The following is an 11,543-nucleotide window of genomic DNA, read 5'->3' on the forward strand; positions in this document are numbered from 1 at the left end:
TTTCATTCCATTCTGTTGTAAATATCTTAATTAATGTTTAGTTTGTGTACAGTCGCGATATGAAGTGATGTCGCCGCTCTCAAAATGTTTCGTACGGGAGCATTTGAAGGCAGGGTTGGCAATGATTAAATCAAATTGATTTAATCAAATGATTAAATCATTGATTTTTTTACTAAAAAAATCATGATTTTTTGATTTACTGATTTTTGATTTTTTACTAAAAAGTATTCCATAAGTTAAATGATGTGCTCCAAGGATGGTAAAAATCAGCCTCCTTTAGTCTTTACTAACTTGGGATTCAATGTATCATAATAATAACCAAGGTTAGCAACCAAACAGTAACAGAATAAAAGTAGATATTCTTCTGTGTGGTAATAATATAAACTGCTGTCATGAAAATAACTCAGGCAACTCTGTCTGTCCTAAACCTGGTCTGTACCAACTACAAACAAGTATTGAACACGTATGTATCAGGATCATTGTACTCACTTACACGCCCTAAACTACTTAAAAGTAACCTATGGAGATTTTCAAATCACTCAGTAGGATATATATATATATATATATATATATATATATATATATATATATATATATATATATATATATATATATATATATATATATATATATATATATATATATATATATATATATATATATATATATATATATATATATATATATATATATATATATATATATATATATATATATATATATATATATATATATTTATTCAGTATATATATATATATATATATATATATATATATATATATATATATATATATATATATATATATATATATATATATATATATTTTTTTTTTAATAAAAAATCAGGTAATCCAAATAAATCAAATAAATCAAAAAAACCAATGATTTTGATTTTTAATTTTAAAATCAAAATCATGACCCTGTTTGAAGATGTGAGTGATGTATTTATTATTTTATGTTATAATGTTCCTTTAATGATAATCTATAATACCTTGTGTGATGTAAAACACGGTAAAATAACGTAGCAGTACCTGAATTACAATTATACATTCATTTGCTTTAAAATGCATTTCACGAATGTCATGTGTTGTCTTCAAGTACTGAACAACCTTGAAATATGTATCTTGTTATCTCATATCTTGCAAAACAGTTGTTATACATTGTTTCAGATTTAGTGATATATATATATATATATATATATATATATATATATATATATATATATATATATATATATATATATATATATATATATATATATATATATATATATATATATATATATATATATATATATATATATATATATATATATATATATATATATATATATATATATATATATATATATATATATATATAAATATATATATATATATATATATATATATATATATATATATATATATATATATATATATATATCTATATATATATATATATATATACATACCTATATATATATATATATGTGTGTGTGTGTGTATATATATATATATATATATATATATATATATATATATATATATATATTGGATCATTCCATGAACTGTCTGCAGTTAATTCTTTTGCACACACGCTGTGTGACATAGGCGAATGGACAGTTACTGGCGCGTTGCTGCGTTTTATTGATTGAAAGCGATCAAATAATAAGGTTTCTATATTAAACTTTTATTCTATTACTAAATACACATATGTGCTGTTTATCTCTCACCTAACTCTGCTTAACTATGTAAAAATTCTTTGACTATTTGAATTCTAAAGTGGAGCACATCTTGACCCACTCTCCTTAGCTAGAAATCTCCATCCTAGGAAATTTCAATGTTCCCTCTAGCTTTGGCTTTCATCCTCTTTCACTGACCATCCCTGGTGAACAAGCCTACAACTTTGCTATCCCTCAGCTTGACCTAGAGCAGTTGGTCCAGCACCCTACCCGTATTCCCGACCGTCTTGGGGGTAGGCCCAACATTCTAGACCTACTTCCTTACCTCAAACCCTTCTGCTTATTCTGTCAAACTGTTCTCTCTACGTTGGGCTCCTCCGATCACAATCTTATTTCTGCATCCTGTCCTACTTGTCCTGTACATCCTGGACCCCACAGGCTGATGCTTCACGGCATTTTACTTCAGCTCGGTGGGACGACCTGAGGATGTACTTTTCAAATTCCAGTGGAATGATTGTGCTTCCAGGATGGGGCTGTGCGTGTCTCGCATCACAGAGTGATTGTCTCTGAATGGAGGCATACATTCCTGGATTCTCTCTACTCCTCTTCAAAAAACTTGGTTTTAATCTACTTGTTCTCATGCTGTCAATGATAGAGAAGGCAACTCTACAAAAGGTGCCAGAGCCTTCAAACTAATACTAATTATGAACTTTACATTTCTGCTTGATAAATTGCAAATCTATTCTCGACTAACCAAAATTCTTCATTAATAGAAATGCCAAAACTTCTTGCTTTCTCTAACTCTTCCCGTGACTTCTGTCTAACCAAAACATCTCAACACTTCTTCATCTTTCCTCCACTCCTCCAGTCCTGGCAGCAACACTGCCCGTCTCATCTATCTCTAGCTGAACTCTTCTCTCAAACTTTTCTAAAAAACACTCCCTGGGCGATTCTGGGCATATTCCTCCTACTCATCCCCTCGGCTCTTTATGCACCTGTTATAAGATTCTTCAAAATATTTCTATGCCTCTCTCGGCCTCCAATCCTCAGAAACTTATGGACCTGATGGTGCCTCCTGGCCAATCCTTAAAAAACACAACACTCCATTAACATCACCCTGCCTGGTCAAACTCTTTCGCCTCTGCCTGTCAACATCTACCTTTCCTTCTTGCTGAAGTATGCCTTCATACAGCCTGTGTGCCTAGAAGGTGACAAGCTCCAATCCACTCAAACTACCCGTCCTGTAAGCTTTACTTTCTTGTCTATCTAAAAGCTTTTGAATCAATCCTTAACGAGATTCAAAAGCACCTTTCCACTCTGACCTTCTATCTGATCGCCAGTATGGGTTCCTGCAAGGGCGTTCTCTAGCCTTCTTAACTGACTCTTGGTCATCCTCTCTTAGCCGTTCGGTGAAACTGCTATTAACGCTGGACATATCAAAAGCTTTTGATAGGGTCTGGCACAAATCTTGCTTTCAAACTACCCTCCTACGGTTTCTATCCTTCTCTCTGTACCTTTATCTCCAGTTTCCTTTCTGACCGTTCTATTTCTGCCGTGGTAGACGGTCACTGTTCTTCCCTAAATCTATTAACAGTTGTCCTCACAGGGTTCTGGTCCTATCTCCCACTCTTTTTTCTGTTGTTCATTGATGATCTTCTTTCCAAAACGAACTGTCCTATCCATTCCCTACGCGATGATTCCACTCTGCATTATTCAACTTCTTTTAATAGAAGACCCACCCTACAGGAACTTAACTGACTCAAGGCTGGAGCTGCAGAATGCTCATGATCCTAGACCTACTCAAACCTGGTTGTCCTTATCAGAACCTTTCTCCATCCTAGAAACCTTACTTCTCCTTGATTTACACTGACAACACTCTTCATAATCTCACAATGCCTTCCCGAGCAAGGGATTCTCACCAGCATATGCATATACATATACTCTGGAATCACCTTCTTCACATATCTTCCTACAAGCATCACTCTCTCAATCTTGCTTCACCTCTCAAACTAAAATAATTACTCCTTTCTATTCATGACATTTCCACTGGACTGCTCTTCTGAACTTGCTAACTGCATGCTCAACTTCCTCAGCTTCTGACCCATATCTGTATAATTCTGTAATATAATATAATATGATATCTATGGTTCTCTAATAATAATACAGTATGTACTTATTGTATTTCCCTGCAATTTATTTTTGATCAATATATAGGACATCTTGGTGCCCTGAGAGTATGCATAAAAAGTATATGAATATCTCACACACCTTGGTTGTAATGGGAATATATCTATTCTCACATTGTTTTGATCATTCTGGAGGCATATGTATTATATATATATATAGTATATATATATATATATATATGATAGTAGTCTACCTCAGCTAATTAATTCAAACCACCGCAATGTTTCTTATGTCGATATTTCTTAACGACTCAAGGCTGGAGGCTGCAGAACGCTTAGCCTCAGACCTTACTATTATTTCCGATTGGGGCAAGAAGAACCTGGTGTCCTTCAACGCCTCAAAAACACAGTTTCTCCACCTATCCACTCGACACAATCTTCCAAACAACTATCCCTATTCTTTGACGACACCCAGCTATCACCTTCCTCAACACTAAACATCCTCGGTCTATCCTTAACTCAAAATCTCAACTGGAAACTTCATATCTCATCTCTTACTAAATCAGCTTCCTCGAGGCTGGGCGTTCTGTACCGTCTCCGCCAGTTCTTCTCCCCTGCACAGTTGCTGTCCATATACAGGGCCTTGTCCGCCCTCGTATGGAGTATGCATCTCATGTGTGGGGGCTCCCTCACACAGCTCTTCTGGACAGAGTGGAGGCTAAGGCTCTTCGTCAGCTCTCCTCCTCATACTGATAGTCTTCTACCTCTTAAATTCCTTGAATGTTGCCTCTTCTATCTTCTATCGATATTTCCACTGACTGCTCTTCTGAACTTGCTAACTGCATGCCTCCCCCCTCCAGCGGCCCGCTGCACTCGACTTTCTCCATGCTCATCCCCTTACTGTCCAAACCCCTTATGCAAGAGTTAACCAGCATCTTCACTCTTTCATCCCTCACACTTAAACTCTGGAACAACCTTCCTTCATCTGTATTTCCTCCTGCCTCGACTTGAACTCTTTCAGAGGAGGGTATCAGGACCTCTCCTCCCGAAATTGATCTTTATTTCTGCCACCTCTTTTAATTCTTTTTTGGGCAGCAGAGTAGCAGGCTTTTTTTGTTTTCTTATTTTGTGTGCCCTTGAGCTGCCTCCTTTGTTGTAAAAAAAAATAATAATAAAGTGAATACCTTCCCTTCCCTTCGTTTTAATTCAGATTTTGACTTCACCAGTGAAAAACGGGACTATAACCCTATGGGAAAATATGCATTTAAGTCACCTCTGACGTCATATAAAACATGTTTTTTCGTTCTTTTAATGACCAATATGTAATCAACACTCACCCTGGGGTCAGACCTGCTGGACTTACTCTCATCTAGCAGTCGTCCCTGGTGAGCTGCTGGCCAATAGGAGCATACGTCACAGTCTAACCGTGGCACTCCCCTTCAACCTAACGTCTTTCAGCCCCTCCCTCCTCCTTTCCCTTCCTTTTGCCTCCTCCCTCCTCCTCTCCCTTCCTTCCTCCCCCTCCTCCCTTCCCCTCCTCCTCTTCCTCCCTCCCTCTCTGCCTTCCTATTTAGCGTCAATGCATCCAGCGTGCTCGTGAAACTTAATATATATATATATATATATATATATATATATATATATATATATATATATATATATATATATATATATAAAATGGTAGCTAACAGCTATTCCAGAGTGGTGGGCCCCCTCACTACTTAAGAATACAGTAGTACCACCACCACCACCACCACCAAATGTTTTAGACCAAACCACCTGGCACTCACCTTGGGGGGCCTGGGCAGCGTGGCACTGGTGTGGGGGCCCAGGGAGAGGGGCAGGGCTCTCACCATCAATGGGAGGACTGGCCTTGCAATGTAATAATAATAATAATAATAATAATAATAATAATAATAATAATGTAATTGGTTTGTTTTTTTGTTTTATAATGTGGGTTTATGATCAAGGATTTTGGGACTTTAGGAGGACTTGGTCATGTCTGGAGGTATTTTGTGAACCAATTTATTTCAAAGTCTCAGTCTGTGTTTTTCAGCAATATATATGTGTCCTTTGGACATCCTGTTCCTGACCTCTCATGACCTGTAAATCCATGTAAACATTCCGTCATAATGTTTGTGGCAGATTTCTCCTTGTTGAAGTGTATTTTACTTATCCCAGTGCTCCAACCTTGCCTTGTTTTGATTTTTGATTTATTTTATTTTTATTTTGGCATCTCATATTAAGCAGTGAAGGCCTTCCTTCGTGTCGATGGTGTTGGCCGTTGTGGGGCAGGCAAGTGTTTATATTGGCGCTGTCCCCTGGCTCATTTTGCCCCCTGGACTCATCTTTAATCCTAGAATCTAGGTGGGTTGATAGGTGGTCTTCTGGGCAGCATGTGGGTCTTGAGCCTCTCGGTGGCTCAAAATCCCAGCTTGTGGCACCAGGCGGGGAAGTTGACTTTCCGGCGATGGGTCTGAACGCAGTGCGACCGTCACACTATCCACTCAGCCACACACCGCCTCCTCCACCTGACCTCTCTCTCTCCACTTAATTTGTAACTGCCCCTCCCTTCCCTTCCCTTCTCTCTTTCCAGCCCACTCCCTTCCCTTCCTTCACTTTTCAGCCCTCCTTCCTTCCTTTTCAGCCCTCCTTCCCTTCCCTTCCTTTTCCAGCCCTCCTCCCTTCCCTTCCCTTCACTCTTTCCAGCCCCCTCCTTTCCTTCCCTTCACTTTTCCAGCCCCTCCCTTCCCTTCCCTTCCACTTTTCCAGCCCCTCCTTCCTTCCTCTTCACTTCTTCCAGCCCCCTCCCCTTCCCTTCCCTTCACTTCTTTCCAGCCCCTCCTTCCTTCCCTTCACTTCTTCAGCCTCTCCCCTTCCCTTCCTTCTTCTCACTTTTCCAGCCCTCCTTCCTTCCTTCCTTCACTTTCCAGGCCCTCCTTCCCTTCCCTTCCACTTTTCCAGCCCCTCCCTTCCCTTCCCTTCACTCTTTTCCAGCCCCTCCTTCCCTTCTTTTCAGCCCTCCCTTCCTTCAGCCAGCAAAGCCTCCCTTCCCTTCCCTTCCTTTTCCAGCCTTCCTTCTTTTCCAGCCCTCCCTTCCCTTCGCCCTTCACTTTTCCTTCCCTCCCTTCCTTCCTTCACTTTTCCAAGCCCCTCCTTCCCTTCCCTTCCCCTCTTTCCTTCCCTCCTTCCTTCCCCTTCCTTCCCTTTTCCCTTCACTTTTTCCAGCCCCCTCCTTCCCTTCCCCCTTTCCTTTTCCAGCCCCTCCTTCCCTCCTTCCCTTCACCTTTCCAGCTCTTCCCTTCCCTTCCCTTTCACTTTTCCAACCCCTCCTTCCACTTCCTTCACTTTTTCCAGAACCTCCTTCCTTCCTTCACTTCTTCTTTCCAGCCCCTCCCTTCCCTTTCTTTCACTTTTCCAGCCCTCCTTCCCTTCCCTTCACCTTCTTTTCCAGCCCCTTCCTTCCTTCCTTTTCCATCCCTCCTTCCCCTTCCTTCTTGACCCTCCACCCCTTCCTTCTTTTCAGCCCTCCTTCCTTTCCCTTCACTTTTCCAGCCCTCCTTCCCCTTCATCTTCAGCTTCCTTTATTTCTTTACTTCAAAACCCTTCCTTCCTTCCTTCTTTTCCAGCTCCTCCTTCCTTCCCCTTCACTTCCAGCCCCTCCCTTCCCCTTTTCCCCTTCTTTCCTTCCTTTCCCTTTCACTTTTCCAGCCCTCCTTCCCTTCCCTTCACTTTTCCAGCCCCTTCCCTTCCTTCCTTCCCTTCACTTTTCCAGCCCTCCTTCCTTCCCTTCCTTCACTTTCCAGCCCCTCCCTTCCCTCTTCCACTTTTCCAGCTCCCTCCCATGCCAGCCTCCTTCACTTCCTTCTTTTCCAGCCCCTCCTTCCCTTCCTCACTTTTCCAGCTCCCTCCTTCCCTTATTGCCACAGCCCCTTCATTTTCTTTCACCCCTGTGGCAGCCCCTTCCTGTACAAACACCACCTCAGTTCCCTCTCATGACAGCCCTTTTCTTCCTCTATACAAGCCCTTAAACAGCCTTACAAAGCCAAAAGACCCTTTTTTGAACCCATAGCATCCTGGCAGCCCCTTTCTCACTTTTATCTCTCATTTCAGCCCCTTTCCTTCCTCTACCCTCTCTCTCTGACCCATAATCAGCCCTCACTTTCTCAGCCCTTCCTCACATCTCCTCAATCTTTTCAGCCCAATAGCAACCCATATAGCCCTTTCCTTTCCTCTATGCCTTTCTCAGTCCCTCAGCCCCTAAACAGCCCTAAATCAGTCCATTTTTAGACCAATAGCATCCTAACACCCTGTATCTCTCATTTCAGCCTCTTTCCTTCGCTTTCTTCTCCTTCAGTCCCAAAACAGCCCCTAAATTCCCTACCTTCTCTTAGGGCCACAGAGTGAGCGAGGGCAAGAAACTTTTTTAATAATGCAATATAAGCAATGGAGGTGTTACCACACTGGCAGAGTACTGGCAGAAAGCTTGGAGGTGATCAGCGAGAAAGAGAGGAGAGTGATCGATTAACTTTCTCTACGCGAAGTTTGTTTCGGTCAGGTGTGACATCACAGACATGCTTCCATTTTACAGCAAACCCTCGATATAACGGACTAATTGGGGCGGACCTTAGTCCGTTAATACTGAAAGTCCGTTATGAGCAGCAAAAAAAAAAAAGTAAAATAATACCAATGAACCAAATAATGTAGGTATATCTATATTTTTATTGTGTTATCTGCAAGTTATCTGTGTAGCCGCTTGGCGATGGACTGTGAGCCACTGAAGCTGGCAGTGGGGCCCTGCTTAAATATATTGCTACGGGGAATTTACAAGTGTGCCAATTCCATTAATTGGTAGACAAAACTTCTTAATTTTGTAGTTATCGAGGTGTTAATCTGTTGACTCTTTCTGTCACGATATTTTAATGATTGACTTTTCCATGCCTGTGTTACACCGCCGCAGTGCAGCCGCACAATAGCTCGCAAGAGAGATGTTCAACTTGCTGACAGTTTCTACAGTTCACTCACTGCTCACAAAGGTCACATGTGGACAAACTAGAACAAAAACCTGGCAATTGATGTTTTCCTCCTGTGCATTCCCACAGTGCACATGCATGGTGGACAGCAGAGCGACTAATTTCTGCAAGGAGGTATTTCTCAACACAGGCCCGCCTAATTGACCACGATGCCGATACCATGTCCAGTCCCGCTGCATATTTCCTCACTGCGTGCAGAATAAATTACTGACCAAACATAACTTAACCTTGCCCACCGACCTTGGGGCTTAGCCCCTTGATTCCACTTATTTGTGTCAGTACTGACACTCACAAACACTTGGCTCTTTTCCATTACCTTTACATCCTGGATTGATGCACAAGACTTTGTTGTAGGTGAATGCCTTCATTTGAATGGAGACACGAAGAGGAAAATGTTTCATGAGGTGGGCTGAAAAAGACTCATGTAAGTGAAGGATGGGGCAGCAGGAGGAGGGGCAGGTGTCAGCAGGAGCTATAGGCTGTGGTAAGCCAAGGATCGGGCAGCAGGAGGAGGGGCAGGTGGCCAGCAGGAGCTATAGGCTGTGGTAAGCCAAGGATGGGGCAGCAGGAGGAGGGCAGGTGAGCAGGAGCTATGGGCTGATAAGCCAAGGATGGGCAGCAGGAGGAGGGGCAGGTGGGCAGGAGCTAGGCTATGATAAGCCAAGGATGGGGCAGCAGGAGGAGGGGCAGGTGTCAGCAGGAGCCAGGCTGTGATAAGCCAAGGATGGGGCAGCAGGAGGAGGGGCAGGTGGCCAGCAGGAGCTATAGGCTGTGGTAAGCCAAGGATGGGGCAGCAGGAGGAGGGGCAGGTGCGCAGCAGGAGCTATAGGCTATGATGCCAAGGATGGGGCAGCAGGAGGAGGGGCAGGTGGGGCAGGAGCTATAGGCTGTGGTAAGCCAAGGATGGGGCAGCAGGAGGAGGGGCAGGTGGGCAGCAGGAGCTATAGGCTGTGGTAAGCCAAGGATAGGGCAGCAGGAGGAGGGGCAGGTGGGCAGCAGGAGCTATTGTAGCATGGAGCGGGTGGCTCAAAAACCATTCTCGGTGGGTCTCTGTGACCCTCTGACCTTGTCTGTTATATCTAAAATCCTTTAAAAGCAGGTCCCGTTATAACCAGGGTTTACTGTATTTGCTATAACTCAACTCATGCATTAGATAGGACATTTTGGTTAACACCATTAGACGCAGCAGTCATTGGAGAACTCAAATAACTACAAATATGTTTGTGAAAGCTCAATAAAACATATACTAAATAAATTGGGTAGGCGGTGGCTGAACTGGTAGCGCATTGGGCCCACATTCACAAGTGATGGGACGACGGTGAGTTCAATCCCCGCTACTACCTCGGATTTTTCAGTCACCAGCGAGTGGCTTAAACTACCCACATGCTGTCCTGAAGACCACCCATCAACCCGGACTCTAGAGGAAGCGTCCAAGTGAATCAAGAATGAGTTCCGGGGACAGCATGAGCCAATGCAAGATGGCGCCACTATAAACACTCGCCTGCATGCCTAGAACGTGGCTGGGCCGACCATCAGGCCCCACCTGGAAGAAGCCTTGGGCCTACCATCAGGCCCCACTGAAGATGCCTACTGCGCAATAGGCAGCAACGTAAAAAAAAGAAGAAAAAATAGTGACGAAGTTGAAGTTAAATAATCAGTCCTTAATGTTTATAACACATAGTGCACATAGCTACCACTTGCAGCGGCTATCAAGTAAAGACTAAAATAAACGATTCCATCTTATAGAGAAAAGCCTCCTGATGGTGTATACAAATTTTTCATAAAATGCCAAATAAGTGAAGAACGGAACTGTGTATATAAATTTTCCACCTCATTCCTCGACGGGTGGGTGCCGCAAGGAGTGTAGTGTTGTTGCGCTACTGTCTCATGGAGTCACATTGCCATGACAACCTTCGCCTTGCTTTTTCGTGGCCACAGAAACTCTCGCCCGCCTCCGCTAGCTTCCTCACTTTCTGTGTGGCCTACACTCAGCCCCAATCAGCCTCTAAAAGCCCCAAACCAGCCCATTACTAAACCCATAGCACCCTGACAACTCCTTCAGCCCTGTCCTTCCTTTCTACTCTTTTCCACCCCCTCAGGCACCAAAATCAGACCCAAAAATTACCGCCTCTTTTTTTTTTCTCTCAGCACTGACAGTAACCTCACAGTCTTATCCTCGCCCTTCGCCCCTAAAACAGCCCTTCAGACCCTAATCACCCGCCTCTTAGATCTAAGGCTACGGTGTCTCCTAGTCTTGGGTGACCTGTATTTGATCTTGAGGTTGCGGGCGGGTTCGATCTTAGCATAGGTTGCGTCGTGCAGCTCAGCTCGACAGTCCTGGGTCAGCTTGAGGTGGAGGTGAGGCGCCTACGCAGCCCTCGGGAAGTTTCCAGTGACGTAGACTCCGAGGGTGACTCTAGATCTTGACCTATGGGGTAAGGGAGGGGTTAGAGGGGAGTTGGGGAGGAGGAGAAGGAAGGAAGGAAGGGGAGGTTGAAGGAGAAAATAATAAGAAAAAGAATATATCTGAAAAAGAAAATTTATATTATAAGGAAAGAAAAAAATTTAAAGAAGAAGAAGAGGAGGAGGAAAGGGAGGAAGGGGAGGGAAGAAGGAAATAATTATAAATATGAAATAGTTAAAAATAAAAAAATAATAACTAAAATAAAACAAATATATAAAAAAAGTGTGCAAGTCTCTCTCTCTCTCTCTCTCTCTCTC

This window comes from Eriocheir sinensis, unplaced genomic scaffold (genome assembly GCF_024679095.1).
Source record: "Eriocheir sinensis breed Jianghai 21 unplaced genomic scaffold, ASM2467909v1 Scaffold255, whole genome shotgun sequence".
Taxonomy (NCBI): domain Eukaryota; kingdom Metazoa; phylum Arthropoda; class Malacostraca; order Decapoda; family Varunidae; genus Eriocheir; species Eriocheir sinensis.